The sequence below is a fragment of the Ambystoma mexicanum genome, chromosome 5q (genome assembly GCF_040938575.1).
Source record: "Ambystoma mexicanum isolate Mex_15411 chromosome 5q, UKY_AmexF1_1, whole genome shotgun sequence".
Classification (NCBI taxonomy): Eukaryota; Metazoa; Chordata; class Amphibia; order Caudata; family Ambystomatidae; genus Ambystoma; species Ambystoma mexicanum.
The window spans coordinates 1,215,341,731-1,215,369,218 of NC_090933.1; the positions used below are offsets into that span (position 1 = coordinate 1,215,341,731).

General features: G+C 47.1%; 1 protein-coding gene across 4 annotated transcripts in view; it reads right to left on the reverse strand.

Moving 5' to 3' along the window:
- Window positions 1-27,488, reverse strand: part of TSNARE1 (t-SNARE domain containing 1) — a 1,594,453-nt gene that overhangs the window by 98,844 nt on the left and 1,468,121 nt on the right. The gene's annotated exons all lie outside the window — the stretch shown is intronic.

A 27,488-nucleotide genomic window follows, 5' to 3' on the forward strand; every position in this document is an offset into this window, starting at 1 on the left:
TATTGCACAGGCCGTTCTCCACTTCCTCAGTGCGTTTTTCCACCTCTTCCACTCTGCTGTCCAGAGAAGCGATCTTTTTGGTGATTTCCTCAGTGTCCTTTTGGATCTCTCTGGTGAGGGCCAGAAGCAGGTCTTTTAAGTCCGTTTCAGTGGCAAACTGCTCCGGCTGTACTTGCTCCATTGTGTGGGCACTCCCAGGAGTGGAATCTGCGGTGTGGTCAGACTTTCCTGTTTTATTCTGGCATGAGCTAGTCAGCATTGATGTGATGTCTGCTTGTTTTGCTGCTTTGCCGCTTTTAGACATGACTCCTCTGGGCTGCGAGTGTGGGAGAGAAATGCTGTGAATCCGCCGGCTTCTTACGGAATCGGAGGACTCCTGCGCAGCAGTGGTCAGTGCTCCAATGGAAGTGCCTTGCGCCAGGTGGGAGTTAGCTTGCGACTCTGTGGTACTTCGCCGGTTGGACTGGCATGAAGGCCACTGCGAGCGCTGGGGTTGTAAGTATTGCGCTTTAGGGTAACTCCCAGTGACCTGTTACTCTCCGCTGTATTGATAGGGTGCTCTTACGGCAGAGGGGCCGGAGCAAGGCCCCGGGCACTCAATGCGCTGTTCCGGAGCTCGCAGGCTGAGGGCGCCGCGCCCAGCTCCAGATCCGTAGAGAAGTTGCTGACTCGGGGGATCCCAGGGCCGCAGCTGTGTATTCGCTCGGCTGCAGTAGCTGAATTGTCTCGGGGGCCAGATACAGAGCCCGCACGACGACTCCGTTTGGTGGAGGCAGGTACGGGTCCCCGCGGCGGTACACCGCTAGCTTGGGCCGATGGTGGCTCGCCCCTCCCCCATCGTAGCTGCAGTCAAGACGGGCGCCCCCCGCCTTTTGTCCGTCCTATCACCGGAGCGCCGAGAGAGCGCAGAGCCCTCCAGGCCACAAGGACGCCTCACGCCGCCCCAGACCCAGCTCACTGTGAGCAGCATATTTTCATGCTTCTGCCATGCCAAGTATAAGGTTGGCGGCGGCTTCGGTTCGCAGGAGTTCGCTACGACGACGGGGCTGACCAGGAGCACCTAAGGAGCCATGCCGTTCGGTCTGCTCCTGGCCACGCCCCTGGGCTCACACATTTTAAAACTGCAACAAGGGGCCATTTTACTGGGGTGGGTGCAGAGAAACTCCAGAACTGTCAATACACCTAATCGCAGGAAGTGAGAGCCGAACTCCAGGGAGTGGGGTGAAACAGAAGTTGCTTTAGTGTACCATACATGTGTAGTCTAAGAGTAGGGGTCATAATTAACCCTTTCAGATTTACTGAAAGGACCAGGAGAACTGAAGTTCTAGCAAAGTTTGCAGCGCAGACTTAAGAACAATGAGAACATGCGTTGCTACCGCAGACATGAGTTTCGCAAGTTTCAGACCAGAGTTGAGGCCAAAAGCAAGTACTCTGTATTGGACTGGACTGCTCCCTATCCAGTAGCATCAATGCTGTTAATGTGGAAGCCAAATCTGGCAGGGAAATAGTGCCCTTCTGATCGGTTACACAGATCCAATTAGATTGCGTTAGGGGTGATTGAATATGACTGGGGGTCATTAACTTGACTTTTGCTCGGGGTAGGAAAAGGTTGAAGGTGCAGGACAACCTGGTTCAGCATTGCAAAGAGCCTTGAGAAGAATCACAATCGCCTTTCGGTTCTCCAGACTTCTTCAGAATTTGAATCTCCATCTGCAACAGGGGAGGATGTAATAGAGGAAGGCGGAATCCCAACCAATGAAAGAATCCACGCTCTCTGGATATGCTTCGACATGCAGAGGGTCATGAAATCTACAAAAAAACCAAGAGACCAGCAGATGTCCTGTTTCCGACATGTGGACTGGAGCGTTCCTGTCTCTGACATATGAAACTGCAATGCCTTTGCAATCGCTTCCTCAGAATGATGCAATTTATCTGCCTGTGGAGGAATTACATGTATCCATGGAATACACTTACATTCTAATCTGTGATTAATTTTACAGAGAAATATCCCTGACCTAATACCACGTCCATGACCATTGCAACCCACAACCTGGGGCAAGAAACAGGCTGTTTTAATTTCAATATTCGGTTTTATTTAAAATAACGTATCAAGACGTTAAGGAAGGGCCCTCAACTTCCAAGGCTGGAGAAGTTACCCAAAATATTCCATCTGAATACAGGCAGCTTGTCTACAGAAGAGAAAACACAACCTGCCTAATGCTGCCTCACTTATGTTTGCATTCATAATACACACAAACATCCAAATGTGTAAAAGCAGACATGAATTAATATTCTAGGCAAAAGAATAAAATACTCTCAAATATAAAAATACCCATTAACATTTGCTTTTTGGTTCATAAAGACCAAAAGCATTCCAAGAATAAAGTTTGAAACAAAGCAATTCACTTTGTTTACGCTGAAACCATCGACAAGTGTTGACAGCAGAGAATCATATTAGCTTAACAAATGATCTTTTTTATTCAGGGACTGAGTCAACTCTAAAATGTTTGGCACTGTCTGAGGCACCCTTGGTTTCTAGATAGGGCATAAATAAAAACGTTTTGCGGGATTGACCTGGTTAGAATTCCTGAACCCAAGTCTTTAGAAGAATTATATTTCTTTTTGAAATGCTGCGACTGTAACTCTTAACTCTTAAACTATTTTCTAGGGATCTGGTCTACACTATCAACACCCCAGCTCATATGTTCATTGGGAATAGGTTGAAATTACTTTATTGACTAGGGCAGAGACCAATCACAAGGACTGGCATTTCCACATTTCCTTTTGAGAAGTGTAGGCCTTCAGAGATCCCAAATTGCTGGAGAAAAGACTTCTTATGGGGAACAAAACAGGATTGCTATTATCAATCACTGAGCACATAACGTCTTGCACTATATTCCCCCTTTCAGTGGCACAGATTATGAACAGGGTACCCCAAAATGCTTTCAATTGATATGTGGCATTTAGTTAATGAATTTGTTTAAATGCCCTTTGATGATTATACTCACTTCATGTTTGCCTTACAAAGGTCAGACACGCCCCCTCTTTCAATTCAGTAACTAGTGCCCCAAATCCCTCCAAGGCAATTTGGTTCTGTATTGGGGAATGTCTCTGTATTCTGACCTTCTGGCGCAGTCCACGTTAAGGTGATTTTCTATAAACCACATTTAAGTGGAACCCCAATCCGCTTTTCTCCTCACTAGCAGGCCCTCTTCCTTTTCTGTTTAACCAAAAAACTCTCCTCTCTTTCGACGTATTTTAATTTAAATCCGCAGTCACCTCCTTCTATATAGCATCCTTTGACGCAGCAATTTTGGATTAGACATAGCCTATGATAGGTTCCCTTCACTTACACACGCCAACTAGGATCCTCCTTTTTTGCAATTGGCCCACTAAATTTGTTAGGTCATAAGGGTATGTTTTAGTTATGAGGTAGGCCTCCCCTTAAGAATGTGTAATTAAAATTGAACTTAAGTTTTCCTTATAATTCCTGGTATGGACTTATGCCATTAAGAAGAATTATATATTCCGTTTTGCAAGAATATTTGGAAACCCTTTACATTTTCTGACTGCATGCATACTAAAATTATTAAATGTATTGCTATAACTGTTCTAAAACTAGAGGCAATAATGTATTTCCTGCACAGCTTAAATTTGATCTATATGCGTCTTAGCCCCATTTTAGCAACTGAATCCTTCTGCCGAGACAGTCATTCTGTGAAACAAAGGGATTAGTAAGGGTAAACAGTACCCTAGTTCCACCAATTGGCCGACCCAGGTGTCAGAGCTGATCTCCTTCCACCTTTCCACAAACCAGGACACTAACCTTCCAAAACAGAGAAGCACAAGGGTATAATTCAGAGATTTTTGTGTCGACGGTGCCGCCAAAGCTGACTGATCCTTCGGCGCGCCTCTACTTAAGCCGGGCGTGATAATCTCCTCTGCCCTTATTTGGCCTGTGGCAGCTGCGCTTTCTAACTCTTGAGCCAAAAGAAAAAGTCTGCTTGGTTGCCTGTTGGACCGCCAAACCCAATGACTTAGCTGCTAGCTTCGAGTCCATACATTTTTCCAAAGACTCGTCCGTTTTAGGCCCAAACAGGTGCTCTCCCTCAAATGCCAAGTCAAAGAGCTTTGCCGAACATTAGGCAAGAACCCTGATCCTCAATAATATGAGGTCTTGTGCAGCACTGTTCAGCCATAGCACTGGGGTAACGCGCTGGTCTTGGAAGCAAGACCACGCAGAGCAACAAAGGTTTGAATCCCGGATCTGTGCTTTGAAACCAAACTCAAGTACGGTTTTAGGCGTGCTATAAAAAAAAAAAACAATAAAATAAAATAAACCTCCTTATGGAATCTGTGATGTCGAGGCTGGCCTTAAGTGCCTGGACAGTCTCCTTGCCATTCCTGACCATATCCAGGAAATCGTCCCCGATCTCCCCCAGAGGAAATAGTCGGCTACCTCTGAAATAGTCCTCCAAAGGGCATGTGAATATTTGGCAAAAGCACAAGATGCATTTATGACCTGCAACGCCATGTTCCCTGAGGCAAACACTTTCTTGAGCAAAGGGCTGTTGATCTTCTACTCTCTCTGGGTAGGGAAATTGGATGTTGTGGGTGCCATTGGAAAGGGAAGATCGCCTCTCGCTGGCTTATACTTGTAAGTAAGTCTACCGGAGTTGAGCACGGAAGGAGCCAAAAGTGCATGACTGGGTCCATTCTGGCCGTGTTGAACAGTAAGGCTATTTCTAACTGTGGCTTCTTGTCAGGAATATCTGTCAGCTCAAATGTTGGGGCTGTTTCAATGGTGCGCCGAGGGCAACAACCACCTTTTCAAACGCCTTGGAGTACTTGGCATTAGGGTATGGGGACAAACAGCTTCTTGACTTGGAGAGACATGTTCAGCAAGCTCAAATCGTGCAGACTCTCTGCCAAGCCCATGTCCGTCCCTAATAAGGGCTCCATTCCAAAGGAAATCTGGGTGCCTGTATGGATTCAAAGAAATCCAACCTCGACTCTGGGCCAAAGCCTCGGTCCCACAGAAGATCTATTGACAGAGGGATTTCAACATGACCCTTCGATGCCTCTGATGATGGTGTTGACACATATGCAGACTTTATCTTGCCTGAGGTGGAGCTTTAAGGCGATGCACCACCTTTGGCTACCTTCATCGGGGACGAAACCGGGCGTAGTCGGTGCCAAAAAGGAGGACAAAGTAGATCCAGCCGTGACCTTTTAGAAGATCTGCATCACCTGTTTCTGAAATTCCTTCCACTCCTCCCTCGAAAAACCGCTTTGAGGATTTATTTAGTACAGTTATTGGGAGCGCGCAAAGCCCATAGGCATCTAGGCGCAAGTTGCAGATGGAGAAAGATCAAAAGTGTCAGTTGAAGAGATACGTTTTGAGCTTTTTCCTGGCGGTGAGGAAAGATGGTTCACCATGCAGAGTGGGAGGGAGGTTGTGCCACAGCAGGGGGAACAGACAAGGAAGCTGGCCCCACCGGCTCTCTTCCTGTTGTAACGTGGTGTTGCAAGGCGATGCTTGTAGGCTGAGCTTACTGGTCTGGTTGATGAGTGTTTTTAAATTTTTTCCGACAGGTAAGGTGGGGTATTGCTGGCGAGGCACGGGAAGGTTAAGAAGAAAATCTTGAATTTGATTCTGTCTTTGACAGGCAGCCAGTGGGCAGATTTTCTTGCCGCAGATGTGGGCGTGCTTGCCGATGTCCAATGCGGATGTATGTGATTTCACCAAATTAACTTCACGTAAAGGGGAAATCTTTGAAAACAAATTTCTTCTATTTGTTTTGTAATTATGCGGGGGAGGGGGGGACTCCCACTTCCCCCAACTTATCCTATCCCCTTACCCTACCACATCTAGGTTTTAAAATGTACTCACTTACCCAACCAAATTCGAAGAAAATACATTTAGAAGATTTCATATTAGGTGAAAATGGATTCAGTGAAATGCACTGATACGGTCCAACGCAGCCACGAGACTGCAGTTCCCGGAGGACAGGGCTTACCCCTTTCACCCAACAAGTCAGAGGCACGCCTGTGTCTCTGCTAATCTTTCTTGTGAGATGAAGAGTGATGGGAGGGAGACCGCTTATTTGCTTTCTTTCAACGCATACTCTCCCTATCCTTTTCGGGCATATGTCCTGCAGTGTCTAGGCTTGAGGATTTCATAGCCAACAAAGCTTGTGATTTTGACAGCGTCCTCCCGTGTCAGTTGCAGTAAACACAGCAGCTCCTTTGCAATAGCGAATTTAATTTTAGAATAAAATACTGTTTTGCTATTTTAAACATTAGTTTATATTATATTTTAATGGGAAGCCATTCAAAATGCACATTTTTCAATGAGAACCATTACATTCAATCAGATAGTTGTTTACAGCGAGGATGTTTTCTTCTTTATAAGTACCTTGTCAGTTGATGGATGAAATGGATCCAACCCGTTGAATGGAAAGGCCAGAATTCTCTCTTGGAAGTGTGTCTGTAATTTGGAGACCATCATCCATCATGGATAGAGCCTATCAACCCCACTGCACATTACTTGTGCTGCTGTATCTCTATGGTGCACTAATATACAACCATCACGTCACCTGCCTTCCACATGCCTTCAATACGATGTGAATGAAAATTCCTGCTTGCCAAGAACAAGACCATTTTCAAATAAAGACTACTTCACTTCTTCCAGCACTGTTGGTTGCAAGTTGCCAGCAGCGTATCAGGATTCACTTGTTGGAGATGCATGTTTTTGTAGAGTTTTCTGCTCACAGTGTAAGTTATTTTTCCTCCTTGGGACAGGTTTCGGAGAGGAGGTGGAAATGCTCTTGCAACTTAATATTGCATCGGCTAGCAATTAAGATTTGGCTTGCAACAATAAAAGGCAGATCATTTCCAAAGGGAGAAGTCTATAGAGTGTATCTATTGGCCTATTTGTTGGCGGTGCACAATGGGATTTCTCCCATATTATCTTGACTACATTACGTACCTCTTTCTGTAGATCAGCACCTGAACAGGCATCCTTCCTGTGAAATAGAACTGTAGACTGGGCACGTTACTCCACCGAAAAGCCTTTTGCCGCAGGGATGGCCATGTATTCCATAATAGCAGCATTCTCTCAAGAAAAGATTTTAAGAATTTGGTACCTCATCTTCTACCCCATCCTTTGCATCTGAAGTTGATCTTGTTATCAAGTGGCTGTTCACTAAGCATTTTCCTAAATTGATCTGCCCTAGGAGGATCTGAATGAGGCAAGGTTGTTGCAGTAGGGAGTGGAGGAGGATCCACTGGAAGGGGAATAAACGTAGTTAACAGTGGTGGGGTCAACTACCATCAAAGGAAGAACTTTCTTGATGAGATCAATAAAGAATACCTTTATGGCTTGAGAGTTGGTTAACTTCATCCGATGGTTGTGCTGTGTATACCCCTGACAAGGTACTTATCTAGGGAAACCATGAAGGACCTCTTGCCGCTGCTGTCCATGAGTAGTGGAAACATCGTTGTGTGTGATGAAATCCAAACTCTTGTATTTGGAGGACTAGTTGGCTCAGGGGTGTGTGGAGATGGGGTGCGGGGGGAGAGAATTGCCACTCATGCTTTCTCAAGGTAGGAAGTTTAAACACTAATTCGAAGAAGGAACATGTGATCCTCCTGAAAAGGGCTGACAATGGACTCAAATGACACTGCTTTTCTTGAAGGATTCCAGTAATGAATACCAAGTAACTTCGGTCTTGCACGTTCTAACACGATCAATGGAAAGGCCAACATGGTGCCTTCTACCGAATATAGGCTTCTTTGAGCCCTTTGGGAAAATCATGGACATGGAAGCATGCGTGGAACCTCACAATACACCCAGTGGAAGGAAACATGCCCTTAACCTTAGCTTCTTTTGTGGAGAGGTGCACTGTTATGTCAGCTTGGATTTGACTCAGCTGGTCAGTGTCACAAGACAGCTAATATTAGTTGTTGGAAAGACATAATTAGGGGATACTCTCGCTCACACCCAGTATAGCATTGATCAACTATCTCAGAGCCATGACAGCCCAGAGTGACAGCAAAGGAGGCATCAACAAGGAAGGGTACTGAAGAATAAAATGTCTTTCTTCTCATCTGCTTCTTTTTTCTCTTCACAAACTCCTTAAAATTCGATGCTCGAGGCCTAATGAAAGTTATTTTCAAGTGCCTAAACCAGAAGTCCATCGCGAGCAAGTAAAGAGCCTAAAAGTAGTGCAGGCAGAAACACTTGAAGCACAATGAGTATAGATGCAAGAGTGGGATGTTATGCCACCAAGACCTGCTATATTCCACAGACATTGGGCGGTGGGAACCTCTGAGCCAAGATGGCATATTCTCCCTACTTGAAGAAAAAGAATGTAGCAGAGAAAAAGGCAAATCCCCTGCATGTATTTAAGGTAGCCAGTCCCAGAGACTTAAATCCGATGCCTACAATCACTGCAAGGCTTTAACCAGAGTTTAATGAGGCATAGTAGGCTCCATCCGTATGTTGAAAATGTTACTTTGGTACCAGGCGGTACTGTGGTCTTTTGATGGAGTCGGGTTGGGGAGGCTCCAATGGACCAGTTAGCTGTCTATAGATATCTGGGCCCACTCTCAGATATCCAGCAGCCTGGAGCTTCCTCAAAAAATTATTAAACTGTGGGAATAAGTTATACATTAGATATATTAGTTGTTGGAAAAATGGATACGATTAATGAATAAGATCAGGCACACAAAGGCTGTCTGAAATCATGCTCATATAAATTTTATCTATGTTTTGGGGCAGACAGTAAGAACAGGCAACTTCATAGCCACTCATATGAACCACTGAAAATTGGTGGTAATTCAGGCAAAAAACAGTGTAGTAACCGTTAGGCAGAATCCTGTGCACTGCCCTTAGGGACCATTACACACAATTAAGACCACAGTTGGAAATACAAGTTTTACCTTTGGTACACGCCTGTACTACTATGTTAAAGTGGTAGCAGTAGCGGAGCAGCCAGGCTTATCTCAAGAGTATATGAGCAGTAGCAGAGATTACACAAAGGGACCACAATTACTGTGACTCAAGCAAACACTGACTCAAGGTTTCAGGTAAAAAATATAAGTACATTTATTTTTAAACCATCTGTTATAAACACAACACTTCTATTAATTCAAAACCACACGTAAACTACATTACAACCAACCCATTCACTTTGGTACACTCTAACTCAAGGTAAGTACCCTAGGTTTTAACGAACCAGTGTTATGAAACAAAAGACGCTACAGGGAATACACTTGCGATCACTTTTTGACAGTAATGACAGTTCTGTCTTCCTAAAGAAACGCGTATTTGCGGCAAGAAATGTTGCCGGGGAAAAAACACACTTAGCACCTGAGCTAACCAGAGAGTTGGGGGCAAAAATCATAGGCAATACTTTTGTCAAGGCAGACAGAATCAGAGAACACTGACGGAATTCAAAAGTCAATAGGCCGGAGCCAGTGTCAAGTGGAACCGGGTTCCTGTTGTCGAGGATCACACAGTCGGCCAGTTCAAGATTCAACGTTGCCAGGAGTACTTAGATATTGTCAACAGAGGAAGCAAAAGTTATAAGGAGGGAAAACAAGGGCAAGCCTTGGAGGTAGAGAAAAGGGGTTCACCCTAATTCCTCAAGCAGAACACAGTACCTTATTCAATATAAAAGCTGGTGCCACGGCAGTTGTTCCTGTTGGTTACCTGCAGACCCACGGTTCCTGGAGCTTCGGTGTGAAGGAGGACGTCTGGAGGGGTCTGCACCACACAGGGATAAAGCCGGCAGCAGCGACGGTGAATAAAAGGTGCGCTCCTTAAAAACAGGAGAGGCTCTTCAGATGGTTATCCGGACCACTACAGCAGTGCAGTGATTTCGACCAAGAAGAGGATCCTCTGGCTGTGGAAGATCAGCTGGTTATCCCCACCAGGCTCAAGGGAAGACGACTCCGGACTGGAACTCCTCTGGTCATCGAAGGGTAGATAGCTCAGGACTGCAGCAGGGCTTCACCGGGAAGGGGTAATTGCAGCCGCCATCTTCTTCTCTGCTTCTCTTCGGTTCCTTGTAGTTCCAGTGGCGACTCTCACTTCTAGCCCAAGAGACCTGCCTTTTATGCGAAAATCCCCCATTCACACAGACTGGCTGTCAATCACGCAGCAGGGGGGGGGTTGTCCAGCACAGACAACCACCTCAGCCAATCATGGCAAAGTGCGACTTGGGTTTCCTAGGATACCCTGTGCAGGGGGTGACTACACCCCTCCCTCACATTCAGCCCACCTAGACACCCAGGCGCCTGGAGGAGGGCTTCTTGGCAGAAGCCCACCAAAAAGGCAGTGAACAAAGGAGGCAAACCGGGTTTGCTGCGCAAAGTAAAACACAAGAAGGACTTTAACAAAAAGAAATGGCGAATAAACCAGACCGGGGCCGTATTTGGTCAAGAGGGTATAAGTTTGAGGCTAATATAATAGCCTAAAACAATACCACGTTTATATAATCTAATCGCGGTAGAAAAGTTAGGGTAGATAACACTGCCACCAGCCAAGTCTAAATGTTAAAAGAACGAAACAATGCTCTAGGAGGTACAGATAAAAAGGGATACGGAGTAACCCTTTCCAGTACTCCAAGTAAGATGGGGTGTACTGGATCTGTGGTTAAATGACTAAGTAAAGTTAATGGCAACTTTACCCTTTTCTGGGGGACTGTAGTCAGCCTCAGAAATTGAGTCGGTGGGAAGTCTAAAAGACAACCCTGTGTCACTGCACTGAAGGTGCTGTGTAACACACAAAAGAAGGGGACTACTGAAGTGGTGTACTGCAGAGTCCACAATCACAAAAACAGGTAAAAGACACATGGCAAAACATGGGTAAGAGTGGAGGAAAAGCTCACACTCTTACCAAGTGAAAAAATAAACTCCAGAAATCCAGCAAAGCTGCTGGGGGACTCACTAGGTGAGGGAAATTAGCCATAAGCGAATAGTTTCTTACCTGTAACTCCATTTCTCCAGCATTGGTATCTTTCATGGATTCACATGCTTAGAATATTCCCCGTCGACAGACTGGGAACCCTCGGTAAGCTTATAAAGCCTTTTCCCGTAGGAAAACGTTCAACACTTTTGTGTCCTATCTACGTCGTTTTTGGGCCGCACACGCACGCACCACTAGGACGTAGTGGTATAAATGCCCCGCCCCCGCAGCTCCCTTCAGATTTCGACCCCTCCAAAGTGGAACGGGGTGAATCAAAAACTATCAGAAGATTGCATTTTGGGGAGGCCGGAGGGCGCATGTGAATCCATGAAAGATACCAATGCTGGAGAAATTACAGGTAAGAAACTATTCCCTTCTCCAGCATTGGATCTTTCACATGCTTAGAATAGAATGCACAGCAGTGAACTTGAAACAATGGAGGAGGTGTAAATGCAATCCAGCACCCACCCCATCCTGCAAAAGGCGAATCATGATCACATAAGATTCGAGATTAACAACATGCCACAGTACTGCACCGAGCAATATTTATACAAGCCAAAAAAGGATACCTAAAACACACGCGTTTACCTCCATGCGTATATTCGTACATATATCTATGTATATATATGCATATACAATTACATATCCAAACCAGCATAGACCCTTCTCGAAGAGAAAGGGCTTACCTTATTGAAAGAGATGTCGCAAGACTGCTCGTCCCATTTGTATCTCGTCCGCATGCTGTCGTTCGAGGCAGTAGTGGTGGGTGAATGTATGGGGCACGGACCATGCTGCCGCCATGCAAATGTATGTCTGTGGAATCCCCGCCCACAACGCCGTCGACGACAAAGTCGCCCTGGCCGAGTGAGCTCTCGGACGTCCTTGTAGCGGTTTTCCTGCTTTTGAGTGACAGAAGGCAATCATCGACGAGACCCATCGGGCCAGTCCTTGTTTTGAAATTGCCTTCCCCTTTGCCGAAGGCCCATATGCAACGAAGAGTTGCTGCGTAGATCGAAGTTGTTGATTTCGATGAAGGTAAAATTTTAGAGCTCTCTTGACATCCAGGGTATGCAAGACCTTTTCTGCAGCTGATGAGGGAGTCGCGAAGAAGGTGGGCAGGACAATGGATGAATGTTTATTATAAGTCATAGGAACTTTCGGGATGAAACCCAGACTCGTTGACAAGATCGCTTTGTCTTTGAAAAATCTGAGATATGGAGGGTCTATGACCAATGCCTGCAACTCTGAGATCCGTCTAGCCGATGTTATGGCTATTAGAAAAGCCACTTTCCATGATAAAAACTCGACGACGTGGCCCTTGGCTCAAAGGGTGGTTTCATTAACCCTGCAAATACCATGTTAAGGCTCCACGTCGGTGGAAAACACTTAACCGGGGGAAATGTCCGGAACAAACCGCTCATGAAGTGTTTCACTAACCTGTCACTAAATAAGGGCGTTGATTTCCTCCCTCTTGTGAACCTAGAGATGGCCGCCAGGGGAACCTTTAGAGATGAAAAAGACAAACCACTCTTCGCCAAATGTAGTAAATACGGGAGAAGCTGTTCCGGAGTAACCCTCAGAGGTTCCACTCCTGCCTGTCCTTGGCACCACGTACAGAATCTCCTCCACTTACACCTGTAGGACTTGTTGGTGGACGGGGCCCGCGCAGCCTGTAATATCTTCTGACAGTCCAAGGGAATGTTCAAGGCACCAAATTCTGAAAAGTCAGGAGCCATGCTGTGAGGTTGAGGCTGCTCAGGTTGTGATGCCACACCATTCCTTTGTCCCGGGACAAGAGGTTGGGCACCTTCGGGAACGTTATCGGGTGATCCGCTGACAGATGAAGCAGGTCGGAAAACCATGGTTGCCTCGGCCAACACGGCGCTATCAGGATGACTCGGCACCTGTACCTGCGTATCCACTGCAGAGTTCTCCGTATCAGCGGGAATGGAGGGAAGGCGTAGAGGAACTTGCCCGTCCACGGGAAGGAAAACGCTTCTCCCACCGAATCTTCCTGTGGCACCTGCTGGCGTACATCTCGCACTTCTTGCTCGCCTTCGTGGCGAAGAGATCCAGCGGGGGTCGCCCCCATTTCTCGAAGACCTTCGACAATTGATCAGTGTTTATTTCCCACTCGTGAATCTGGTCCATATTTCTGCTGAGCGAGTCCGCCTGCTCGTTCCTCACTCCTGGCAGGTGATGAGCTATGATGGATATATCGTGTTTTAGAGCCCAGTGCCACACCTTCTGAGCCTCGATGGAGAGGGTTCTGGATCGCGTACCTGCTTGCTTCCTTAAGTAAAACATTGCCGTGGTGTTGTCCGTCAAAACTCTCACTGTGGATCCCCTGATGTGAAGCAGGAACGCCCTCAGGGCCCAGCGGACCGCTCTCAATTCCAGAACGTTGATGTGCAGGAGAGATTCCTTCTGAGACCAACGGCCTTGTGTCTGCAGAGTGCCCATGTGCGCTCCCCAGCCAGTTAGGGACTCGTCCGTCACCACAGTGAACCAGAACTCCGGCTCCTGTAGGGGTACTCCTTTGGAAATATTCTGAACTCTCTTCCACCACCGAAGAGTTGATAGGAGCTTGTCATCGTCGACGGTCAGTTTGTCTGACCAGAGGCCCTGAGCCTGCGTCCAACGATCCGCCAAAAACTGTTGCACTGGCCTCATGAAAAGGCGGCAGTTGGGCACCAGAGGAATGCAGGACGCCATAGCTCCCAGGATTGATGTATATTTTCTCACCGACAGCCTGGAATTGATTTTCAACTGACCTGCCAATCGACTGAGCCTGGTGATCTTGTCGAGGGATGGTCTGACTAATCCTAACTGGGTCTCGAACTGTGCACCCAGAAACACCAAGCTTTTGGACGGCGTTAACAAGGATTTTTCGAAGTTTATTGCAAACCCCAATCGTTGCAAGAAGCTCATGGTGTCCTGTAGACTCTTGTGCGTCGACGCCGGGGAGGACCCCCTCACCAACCAGTCGTCGAGATACGGGTATACATGGTGGCCTTGCCTTCTCAGCCAGGCTGCCACCGGAGCCAGGTATTTCGTGAACGTTCTGGGGGAAGATTTCAGTCCAAAAGGAAGAACTGTGAACTGGTAGTGAGTCCGCCCTACCACAAACCTTAGGTACTTCTTGTGTCGCCTACACATCAGTATGTGGAAGTACGCGTCCTGCAGGTCCAGAGACGCCAGAAAATCCCCTTCTTGAACTGACCTGATCACCTCCTGGAGCGTGAGCATCTTGAACTTTATGTTTTTCAACGACTTGTTTAGTTCGCGCAGATCTAGGATGGGACGCCACTTTCCATTTTTCACCACAAAGTATCGGGAATAAACCCCTTGACCCCTTTGTGACGACGGGACCAGTTCTTATAGCCCCTTTTTGTAGCATACGTGCTACTTCTTGCAGCAACACGCTCAGATGGGAATGAGCTACACAAGCCGGTGGAATATGCGGAGGGTTGCTCTTGAATTGCAGGGAATGTCCGTATTTTACAGTGTCCAACACCCATTGATCTGTTATTAGCTCCCATTCGTTGATGTAACATGATACTCTGCCCCCCAGAACGTTCCGATGCCCGTCATTGCTGGTCCTTGCTCCGTTTATCCCTCGTTGACGACGAGTAACCTGCTCTCTTCTTGGGAGCTTGGTAGTCCCGGCGACGTTTAGCCGCTTGCGAAGCTTGCCTGTATCCCTGAGAGGAATATGCTGGCCTACCGGAGGGTTGGTCCCTCAATGAAAATCTGGAATTCCCCAATGCTCCTCTGAAGGGACGAAAAGATCGGAAACCCCGACCACTCTGGTGGGCCCCCAAGGAATGCGCCGTGTCCGAGTCCTCCTTCATGCACTTCAGGGCTTCGCCGACCTTCTCGCCGAAGAGGAGGTCTCCTTCAAAAGGCATATCCAGTACCTTGTACTGCACCTCCGGTCGGAAGTTGGTGCATTTCAGCCATGCCTGTCGTCGGAGAACTACGCCATTGTTCACCTGCTTAAACCCCGACTCCGCAAGGTCTACTGCGATGTTAATGGCATGATGTGAAGCCTCCTCACCTTCCTTGACCAGCAACATAGCTGCTTTCTGATGTTCATCTGGAAGGTGTTCGAGTATAGGCGCCAACCGATGCCACATCTCCCTGTCGTATCTAGCAACTATGGCAAGAGAATTGGCCGCCTTCACTGTGGTAGCACCTACCGACAGGACTTGTTTGCCGAACGCATCCTGGCGTCTAGCATCACTTTCCGGGGGGGTCGTACACTTGTGTTGAGCCCTTGCCTTTCTCGCCACCGCCGCCGATACCACAGAGTCAGGTGTTGGTTGTGAGGAAAGGCACTTGGGAGTAGAGTCCGGGGCTTTGAATTTTTTCTCTAGGCAACCCTTCATCACTGGCTCTGAGAAAGGGTGACACATGGTTTGAAGACCTTCCTTCCACACATGATCCAGGATGGGCACTGAAAACACTGACCTTCTCCTTTGACCCATGTGGTCGAAAAGAAAAAAGTCCTTCTTTTCTTCTTCTTGGACCAGCCCGAATTCCGTGCAAGCCCTGGCCATCATGTTGTGAAATGACCCGATATCGTCTGGGGGAGATGGCTAAGCCGGGCTCCTCGGGGTTTCCAATTCTGCATCGGACTCCTAGGTCGGATCCCTGGAGGGGGAAAGGGAGACCACCGACGACGCTCTGCTGCCTGATTCCGAATCCAACAGTTCCCCTTCCTCGTGGCGTGGGGCCGAGAGACTTGCTTCTGGAAGCCCTGCCGCGGGGGTTGAAAGTGGAGGGCGGCGAGACGGGCCCGGGTCGTCGACGACCAACTAGGCCGGAGTTGTTCGAGGCAGTCTGTCATCCAGTGTCCTCAGCAGAGTTTGCAGCGTGGACAAAACTTCCAACGATAAAACCGATTGCGGATTGAGCAGGGGGACAGAGCCCGAAATGCTCCCGGAGAAAGGTGTGGTAACATGTAACCCCAGGTCTGCAGGGGCAGCTATCCTTTTGCCCTCGTCTCCCGAGGACACCGACAAGGCCTCCTGCTGTAGAAGTGTGTCCGACAAAATTGGGTCGTAGACCTCTGGACGCCAGGCCTCTTGCGGGATATCCGTCGACGAAGCAATAGTTGGCCACGTCGTCGTCGCCGCCTGCAATCCAGGAACGGATGTCAACTGCGTCAGCGGGAGAGAAGTAGTTGACGACTGCCCAACCATCGACGACGGTGGTGGTCGCGCAGGCTTATGCGTTGCTCCTGCCTTTTCTGAACTCGACCTGCGTTTCTCCGTCTCTCAACTCAAGGTCGATCTATGACGATCGCCCAAGGAGGATTTAGATTTGTCTTTATCTTTCCTCGCTGAAGATGAGGACGAAGAGGCCTTCTTTTAAGAAGAGTCCCTGGAATGGCCTACCGACGATTCCTTGTCCACCGGACTCGATTTCTTTACCGGGGGTCCCGATGACGATGAGCGGCGCGGGGCCCCTGAAGATTTTGACACCGAGGCCGCGCTGCGTGTGGAGCCCACTTCCGAAGGCGGGTATGCCCCCGCTCCGTCGTTCAACCATGCGACAAGTCTGCGACTCCGATCCTTAAGAGTCTTCTGGGAGAAGCCCTTACATATGTCGCATTTGTCAGCCGAGTGATGGGGGTGCAGACAGTAAATGCAGTCCATATGTCCGTCCCCCTCGTACACCTTTAGTCCACACGTAGCACACGGGCAGAACAGTGCTTTTCCCGACATTAGGAGAAAAAACCGCAACAGCACAACCTAACCAAGTAGAAAATACACAAGGTGTTCCCACTTTGGAGACGGTTGGAATCTGAAGGGAGCTGCGGGGGCGGGGCATTTATACCACTACGTCCTAGTGGGGCGTGCGTGCGCAGCCCAAAAACAACGTAGATAGGACACAAAAGTGTCAAATGTTTTCCTACGGGAAAAGGCTTTATAAGCTTACCGAGGGTTCCCAGTCTGTCGACGGGGAATATTCTAAGCATGTGAATCCATGAAAGATCCAATGCTGGAGAAAATGAGAATTCTCCCCAATACTAACCTCCTCCTAAAAAGTGCAGGTTAAAGCACATAGGTGATGACAATTAAGCCATAGGTGCACTGAATCCAAATAGAAATAATGCATAAGGCCCACACCTGCCCCAAACACACTTTCCAACACTATGCTGCCACTAGCAGTTACAAACTGGCATATTTCCCGCGTCAGGCCCTCACCATGGGCATTTAACAGATGTCCAGCTGCTAACCCTGTACCAGCTTAACAGGGAGACAATTACAGAGCTACTCTCGCTGAACCACAACGACACCCAGAGCAGGATCAACATCATAACTGCCTTACCCCAGCTTCTGAAGCTTGTTTCGTTGCTGCATTTTCTAGCAAGTGGCACCTACCAGCGCACTGTGTATGCACACAAAATGTGTATGCACACAAAATGTGGGCTGACATGCAAGGCATGTCAGCCCACATTTTGTGTTGTGATTGAGCACATCTCCCTGCCTACCACCCCAGCACAGATAAATGCCACTAAGGCACATTTTTAATCAGCAGCCTACCGGCCCAGCGTTATTGCTGCTCTGGAATGCTGCCATGTGGAGTGGTCTGCCCTCCTGGCAGCAGAAGCAGTACACCGCAAAGGTATGCAGCATCATTCAATGAATGTACATGTGACCTGCAATGCTGACCTCACCATCACACACTGCTGCGTCTGCTTTCCCGGTTCCAACAATGATGCCATGGTCCCGAGGAAGAGCACACTGCCTGCGTTCATGGAGAGCCACAGAGGGCAATGGAAATGGATACTAGTTAAGTACAAGTGCCATCACACATAATCTTGCATCACAAATCAAATAGTACATGAAGGGGGTGGTAGTCCATTATAACTACTAAGAAATGCATGCCCTGTCAAGGCCCAGCGCATTCAGGACCTGCTCTCACAACCCACACATGACATCCACCAACCCACAGGACTAAGCCCTGCAAGACCATTCAGTAGAATGTCAGTAACGCATATTGTTCAAACAGATAACTAATCCACAAAGAGAGGACTACAGGTACCACTATACACAGGGAACAAATACCTACACAGCTACTAGCAGACCTCACCACTACACAATAATAATGCGACACTGGCAGGCAGTGGTGGCATGTAAACTGCAAACCATGTACGTGCATCCATAACACCAGGAACGCAGAAACCTCAAACATGCACAACAATAACCTAACTTTCATCAGGGCAAATGCTTGACAGCACTGCATAGGTCCAACACAGACAACATTGACATTGCAAATCATATCACAGGTCATGAATGTAACAACTGGTGGTTGTGAGCTGTGTGTACGGGGTATCTCAAAGTGGTAATGCACATGTGTCGCACATCATTCAATTTCTGGGACAGAAAACCATGATGTACAACAATGTGCCATACCTGAATCAATAGAGTATCCCATCAACATGCCATGAAAAATGCCACACATCCTCAATGCACTGTGACTAACACCTGTGACCTTTGCCCTTGCAGGTGACACTGTATAACCCCAACTCCCATGGCTGATGACAACTGTGCACAATCCACGTACACCATAGGAGGTAGCCTACAATGAGGCACATGTAAGGACCAGGATGTTCATCGATCGGACCTTTCGCCTACGGAAGGGAAGTGTCCGGTGTCTTCACTGGATCAGAGGGGCCTGGATGTACAGGCGAGAGAAGGTTGAGCAAATCTTTGTCTTCAATGCCATGCTGCACAACTTTTGCCTCAGGCAGCATGTTCCCGTGCTCCCTGATGATGACATGCCTCCCCTAGAGGACAAAGATGCACTTTCTGAAGATGAAGTGCTGCCACACAGTGAGCGTGAGAAAGGCAAGGACAATTTTTTCTAGACACATTTCCTTGCACCTGCAGCATACTTTTGTTCATAGCCACATATTAAATAGATTGCTGTTACAGAAAAAGGCATTGCCCTTGCATGTGTTCAAGGGTACATGTTTTTTGTTGAGAACTGTACAAAACGCCCATTCCCACCCACCTTATTCAATCCCTAAAACCCATTTCCACACACCTCCCTTGTGCTCGGTGAAATAGTGTCAACAAAAATAATGTCATTTCCGTGGCCTATTGCCCTTGCTAGGCTGTTCCGACAGTGAACAGGACACATTTCGCAGGGAGTTCCCAGACAACTACCCCTCGCCCCCCCCCCCCCGTGGGGGTGATCGAGGTGGATGTGTCAGACTACTGGCCCCAGATGTGCTGAAGGGTCAGGCGCATGCTGCTGAGAATTGATTCAGAACATGCAGGAATGCCTGCAGCGAGCCCCCTCACCCTCTGGCCCACAACAGTAATGGCAGCAGTTGCCAGTGACAATCCATGGACCTGGGAATTCTGTGTGCTGAGCCCTGCATTGAGTCACAAAATGCCTGCCAATGCTGTACCTGCATTTCAGCAATGTTCGCAATGGGTACCTGGCATTGTTATGTCATGTCCAGCCTCCTCGCATCAACGGAATGCAGAGACACACGTTGAGGGCTACTGACAGAGCTCGGGCTGAAGCAGGGGGACCTAAACCCCCTCTAACCTGAGTCTGGTGGTCTAATGGCATCATTGTCGCTCCTTGTTTCCGTGTTAAGCTGCTGATGGCATTGGATGGGTACAAAGGGTGAGTCAAGGGGCAGATGGATGGGTGCCGGTATTGAGGCATGGGTGGCAGCATGTGGCTCCTCGCAAATCTTCACAGGGTCTGGTCGGTGAGCGGCGATTGCAGCTGTGTGTGCTGTGCTGCCATTAGGTGGTGTAGCAGCATTGGCATGTGCACTGCTAGTGGAGGGACCACTTGCCACACTTTTCGGTACAGTTGCAGCGATTCTCTCCTTGGCCCAGTTGAAAACGTAGATGGATCCCAGTATGGTTGTTTATGTTGAGCCGTCCATGAAGGAGGTTCAGATGATGGAGCTGCAGCTATGTGCCATTTGGACTAACAGCCCGAAAAGGGCATGAATTATCCTTTTGGCACACTGCGTGGCAGAGGCACTGGAGATTCGAAGTCACTGGGTGCAGACCTCGTGGCCAGCTCCCTGGCAAAAAACTGGCCTGTTATCCAGGGTCAATGACATGGAGGTCTATGCCAGTGGCAGACGTCTTTGGGAATAGTGAGTTTATTTTGCTGTGCCATTTTGTGAAGACTGCAACCTGAAAAGTCAGGGACACAAGCATTTTTATCTACCAACATGGAGCCTCCAGAGTGAGGTCTCAAGAGACCCTTCAGGATGTATCCCAGTAGCAGGGATGATGAGTCTCAAGCGTAGGCCCAGTAGATACCAAAGTACTCTCAGTGAGGACGTTGCTGGTAACCCATTCCCCTCAGAACCTATCCCGGTTCTGGAATCCCACGAGCCCTCAACCATAGAGCCGGTGTCGGCTGCTGTGGCCTTGGGTCTGGCGCACATTCCCGCCCGTGGTGAGTGAAGGACTTGCTGAGTTTCTGATGAACTCCTTCACATTAACGCAGTGGGAAAGAACCTAAAAGATCCCTGCATCCATTAAGTCATTAACGAAACGCACAGGAACCAAAAGTCGAACACAATGTGCAAGCGTTCCAGACATGATCGGTGCCCAGACATCTAAAACAGAGACTGTGCTTGTCAAAGGCTGGGAATTTCCCGATGCATGAGGTAAATCCTGTTATCACCGGCATGAGGAAGTATAGCGGTGATTCTCGAGGTGCGACAGACAGTGTAAGGAATTCAAAATAAAATATGTTTCATGAGAGGAAGAGGTGAAAGAAAAAGATTGCAGCGGTGCAGTGAGCGTCCAGTCCTGGCGAGGATTGACAGGTGCGTCTGGTGCGAGGAGTCAGAGTGGGCGGTTGCCACAAACTCAAAGGAGAAGTTGTTTCTTTGCGGTGCAAAAGGTTTGGATCCATTCCCCGTTGGACGGACTCCAATCAGTATGCATTAAAGAGTATGGGTCATAGGAATATGTTGAATAGAGTTGCCTGTGTCACTGGATTGAAACCTGTGCCGAAAAAACAATGCATGTCTTAATGACAGCACGCTACCATTTTGCCTCTATTTTCTGCTTTGCTTAGAAAGCTTTTCATCAAAGCATTTGACGCAAGTTGACCCTCTGGGTACTTGGTTTTGGATGGTTTACTGCATATCTGTAACAAGAGCACTCATACCACAGAGCACTGTCATAACCGTAGCATGGGTGAGCATATTATCCACACATCAGAAAACGCGAGGGAGGGCAGATGGACATGTCCAGCAACTCCAGGTACCACGTTCTCCTGCTTACCGGGATCAAGATCACGTGTACCAGAACAGGTGAAGTCTCCTGAAAAACAATGTGAAGACAGATGAGCGGGTGTGCAAAGTCCAAGTCGAACATCCAGTTGACCGTCAAAGCTTTCTCCAGAATAGAAGGAGAAATTCATTATCGTGATCTTCTTTCTATGGAATCGTCTCTCACAGATTCGTCATCAGATAGATATCCCTTCAGCGTCAGTTGGTCAGCAAACCTTTCAACAGGGGGGCGTAGTGCACCTTGACTCAGCCGTCAATCCTCTTGACTAGATGCAGCAGCAGTCGATTATGGACGTGATGTCATTATGGCCCCATTCCTCAGTTCTCTGCCTTTTTTCCCCTCCTGAGCTCAGCCACAACTCATTGAAAAAGGTAAAACCTAACAAAAACAGTGAGAAACAGAGCCGCAAAAAGGGTGCAGAAACACACAAATAAGTTCTAAGGTAGCCCTTTAAACAACTTATCCTCTTTTTCCCCCAATTGAGAATTTGAGGCCCTTTCTAGGTGTGTGTACACTTGTTGACTAAACTCTATGAGACATGGAAGTTACCTTTCATGTTAGGGAAACACTGCTCATGCTAAGGTGCCTGCCTTAAAAAGCAGGGTCCATTTATACCCATGTTAACCACTTTCCTCTCCAACTTTACTTGAGATTTTAATGAAATAGTACAGACTTCATTGGAAAGAGCTGTGTAATCCCTCTTTGGGCCTACTTACTGTGTAGACCTATATGTATACGAGTGTGCACTGTAGTGTATAGTATTCATACTTTATACTTGCATGTGTTGGGCATAATAAACAGTATATTCTTACGCTTGCTGAGTGTAACTCTTATCTGTCTCTAAGTGTACCCTTGATCTTTTGAGTCTGCCTTACTACTCAGCCGACACGACCCTGAAAGAATTTGGTAAGACTGAGTATAAAAAGATTTTTCGGATAACATAGGTTAGCCTCTTAGAAAGCTCACACAATACAATGCCCTACAGGCTGTGCTAGTATCTGCAATGATTATATATATATTTTTTTTTTTTTTCTCTCTCTCTCTGTCTCTCTCTCTCTCTCTCCTGTACTTCAGTTATGAAGCCACATTTTGCAGCAGCCTTTTTTTTTTTATAAGAGCAGTGCATTTATCGGTCATGGATCTAAAGGAAGAAAGATCTGCACTATCCATTGGGTAATCTGTGGGCTCCTCAGCCACTGCTGCCTCCTCATCTCATCATCCGTCTCCCTCAATGTCCACCTTGAGAACATCAGGTTGTATGAGGTTTACACTTTGGGACTTGGGTAATTGCGTCACTTTGAAGGTAGGTCTTTACTGTCTTTTCTGCGGATGTTTTCAAGTAAGCAGAAAGGTGTTACTCTTCTCTGGGGTATTTTGAAAGTAGTTCTAGTGATGGGTGTCATAGGTATAGTTTGTAGAATGATGTGTATATTTTCTTCCTCCTCTTCGGAGTACACTTCATCATACACGTCTTCCTCAGAGTCAATCAATCATTGGTAGTTTTACAACGTAAAGCAGTGAACAGGGTTTTTGAAGCTGTCAAGTAACTATTCCTGCCCTCTGTCCCTACTGCACAACTGCTGGGTTAATCTCTTGTCCTTGCCTCTGTTTCAAAATCTGATGGTGCCAGTAGTAATGTCGTTCTCAATGGATGGCATCAATTTTCAGGGTATGGAATAGTCAGTGCGAAAGTTTGGGTCTCCTTGGACTCACTCGTGAACACATCGATGGCGGGGACAAAACAATCTTAGGAGGACCACACATGGTGCATCGTGTGATCACACATACTGTATGTGCTCCCACAATGTATTTGCGCACTGGCCATATCAACACACTTACTTTGGACGCAAACAACTTTTAATACTCTGCATCAACCACAAGATGGCTGCGTATGCAAAGCATGCAAGTCTAAACAGATTCACAAGCTTCAAATATATGTAGACACACATCAGTGGGATACATTTATTTTTAATGTTAAGGTTACTGCTGTAGGGAATGCATGTTATCACAAGTATGACACTGGCACAAATGGGTATAATGTGTAAAATCTTTATTGAAGTTGTTGGGGCTGGAGAAACTCCTACTCCGGCTTATGACTTAACGAGGAGTAGTCTCGTCCATCATTTAATAAATAACGCAATCCCAGTGGAGTCCGTCAAATCAATAGTGGCATATGCTAACAAAACCTAATGCCTGCCCTATCTCTAGTATAAAAAGTGTATAAAGGAGAAATTTACACAAAGAGAAAAAACAGTCTTCAGAAGAATACATATGGTTAAACCAGCTCTCCTCCCCACGTTAGACCTCACGGAGTAAGGCGGTCCCCTGTAGGCAGGATGAAACACTCTGGTTCCGTTTCTAACACAAACAGTTCCAAAACGTGGATCGAGGCCCACCTGTCCTTCCACGTTAAAGTCTCTTTTCCTGACTTCCAAATAATGTTTCAACAAAACGTTCACATAGGTCCCCCTCTGTCGGGCTCAGACCTTTCACCACACAGTTCATGTAGATCTCCCACAGTCGGACTCAGACCTCTCACAATAAAGTTAAACAAAAACTTGCAAAGGGGCTCCCCTCCCAAGCTTATTATACATCACATCTCTCTCTGCTGGGCTCAGATCACTTTCGTATGGTGAAGACTTTCGAATGTGCGTGGCTTTCTTTACAGACCACCGCAGGGCCACTTTGACTCAAAGTTCACAATTTAACTTTCACTCTCCCCTTCTGTAGGAGTTAATCGTGCTTACTTAACTTTTGCTGTTCATTCGCTTTATCACTTCAAACAATGTACCTTTTACAGAGACTTTCGCATGGGCTACTTCCTTTCACCGGACCGCTCCGTTACTTAGTATCATTGATTTCACAGCTGACCTTACATCAAAATTCATTCACAGGTCTGCCTTACTTCGCATCTCATCCACACGCATGACACCTTCACTTGTGATATAATGTTGCTACTTCAAACTTTAACACACACCGGTCTCTCAGGTCGCTTGCCAACTCACTGGCTGTGCGCGTCTCTTTCTTGGTTTTACGATTTCCAATTCACGAATCAAGGTTAGTAGCACAGGCTTGGTCTCGACTCCCCAACTCTGCCATTCACCCAGTAGGGTCGCCGGCATCCTTGAAACACAATGCAGACTTCACTTGTGGGATCAGGCCTTATCCACGTGTATTTCATGGCCTGTAGGAGGCAACGACCTCCAGTAGGGAACTCTTGGGGTTTTCGGCCCGCTGCTTTCGGCATTTGGTCCATCGCTCTGCTCCAGTATGTTTGCCTTCGTCTTGGAAGCCCTGCTCGTACTCGTGTTCAGCCTTGCTCAGAGTGTGTCTCTGGGTTCTGCCTTTGATTCGTTTGAGGAGAGCTAATTGGTATCATGTGTATGCACTTAGAATGAAGGGCCTGGCTTTGCCTGACCCCATTAGCGGGACATGTTCATTATGATGTGCTAAAGTAAATTTTGTTACTCTAAGTCACCCTCTCCCTTGGCCCAGTATTTGTGTAAAAAGGGGGCGGGCGGAAGTTGGGACCTCGGCGAATCCTAAAAAATAGAACGGGTTAGATAAAATATGGGGGAATACTGCGTTTCACCATCGGCTGCTTCACCCCGACTCCCTGAAGACCCCCTCATCCAGGAGATCCTTCCGCACTGGTCCACCCCCAGGGTCCAAAGTCAATGGCTGTGCCCGGGCCACCTGAGAGCGAGAGATCCCCGGGGACTAGTGGGTGAGACACCATCTGGTTTCTCAAACTGCCTACAAAATGTTGAGGTTTGCAAATATTGTGAATGCCACAGGTTTAACTGTTGTCAGACACTAAACAGAAAATAAAATGTTCATAGTTTGAACCTTTACTGACCCTTTTGTTGTGGATTGTTGTTAATGCATTAATAGTGTTCTATGTTTACATTACTTTTGAATTGGTGCTTGTCTGTACTTACCTAAATTTGTTTTCTGCTTTAAGACCTGGAATTGTTTCAGTCCCTAAAGATGCTGGCTTGAGTGAATTAATAACCAGGTGTCATGACCTGGGGGAGATGGCGTGTTTGGAACCGCTGGACGAGAGGTCCGCCATTGATTGTTCCATCACGTTCTCCGCTACGTCGTGTGTAGGTCTAGTTCTTTTTGCTTCGCGCACGGCGCCGGTTGTTAATTACAGCCACTTCCGGTTGTCGGATTCGCCTCAAATTACCTAGGTTTTTTCTCCTACGGTTGCCTTCGCTCCTGTGTTCTTTCTTGCGGTCTCACCCGCCAGCTTTTGTCCCGTTGTCTTTTTCGCTTCCTTCCTTCCTTGCTTTTTGCCGCTTTGCAGTCCTTCTTCGTCCCACTCGACTTTCCACCCGTTCCTCCTTTTCTTCCCCAGGTCTTTTCTATCCTCGCCTACCCTTGCCTGCTGTTTTCCCCGTCTATTCTTTCCTCTGCTTGCTTACCTGAATACTGGATACCTGGCCTGCCCTCGGATTGCTCATGCTTCACCCGCTTGAATTGTTCCGCTTACCTGTGTACCGGAAACCTTTGCCTGCCCTTGGATTGCATCTGCTTAACCCGCTTGTGTTGTTCTGCTTACCTGTGTACTGGAAACCTTTGACTGCCCTCGGATTTCTTCTGCTTACCTTCTTGTCCTTCTCTGCCTACCTGTATAACGGAACCCTTGCCTGCCTTCGGACTTCTGAATCCTCACAGGTTTAGTGCTTCTTTGTCTGCTAGTGAGCCAAGGATTTACTTTCTCCCATCCATGAGAACTTCATTGGGGTTTTTTGTGCCTCTGGCTTTTTCCCCATATTTGGCCACCACAGAGGATTGCCCACAGCTCACCTATATGGTGACACTGTGGCGTCCTTCCGTGGGCGCCCTTATCTACATTAAAAAAAAAGGAGAAACCCGGACATAAAGGGAAAAAGAAGCCAGAACCCACGTGGAAAAGTAAAGGTGAGGAGGAAGAGGAGGAAGGGGAGGGAGGAGAGACGGAGTCCTCTTTTGAAGAAGAGGATATTACAGACCATTGTGACACCAGGAGAAGAAGCCATGCAGCTCGATACTGAGGCTCCTCTGGAAGGAGGTTTAACTGTTTCTAGACTCAAGCAATTCTTCCTTATTCAAAGAGCATAAGTAAACCTCTGATCCAGTTTACGGCCAGAAAGTGGAGGGAGAAGAATATGGCACAATCAGCAATTGTGAAGAAGCCAGGGAAAGGGGACTCTGTAATGGCAGGAACAGCTTAAACTTTCTTTCCTACTTGAATAGAAAAAGTACTATATGCTCTAAATCTAGCAGGTTGACTTTTCAAATCTTGTTTGAGGGTGTGCATTTTGATACCTAGTTAGTCTTGCTGAAATGTTGTACCCTCAGCATTGTGGACTAGCACTGAAGACAGGAGTCACAGTTTCCGTGTTTGTAACAGTGAGTGTCAAAGATATCTTGAGTGCTGGATTCCAATATCATGTTATGGTTGCATTTCTTTAACGAATTGGGACACTACAGTACAGAGCTTGCACCCTTTGTATTCTAGAGGGATCCGCACAAGACGCGGGCGTCACAATGATGTGCAACAAGCATGAAGATGATGAAGACGTGGAAACACACACACAAGAATAAAGATAAGAGAACGGGACTCTGTATATTAAAAAATTAGTGTGGATGCTCACATGAATAAGCGGGAGATAAGAATGGATAGTTATCATGGAGTGAGGTACATAAAAACTGCACAGGCAACAATCTAACAAATCAACACTAGATGAAGTGATCTGCCTGGGTTTTGAAAATCACATTCTCTTTCTGTTTTTGAGAGAACTGAAGCCACTTTGTCCAGACAAAGGTCAAACACACTGAATTTCTAGAGGCTGGCTTCAAAAGTGAAGGGATCTTCTTAGAAGGGAAAATTGCTATGCCCTTTCAGAGTTGAAGGCAGATCACTGGAGTTGTGTTCCACAAATACAGATTTTGTACAATATTGTGTTCTGGCAATTGAATGCCCTCTATCACTAGTTAAAGAGGATTCCGTGTTGCATTATGAGAAGTTCTAAGAAGAATACAACCATTTTCTAGATATTGCTATAAGTGATATATGAGTTTGAGTTTTTTTTTTTTTTTAACTTAAAGGCATTTAGTAGACACAACCACCACTGGCTGTATCTTTGTGTAAGAGTCGTAAGATCCAATTTTTATTGTGACTTTGCTTCTTGTTATTTGTTTCATAAAATATGTTTTTTTCT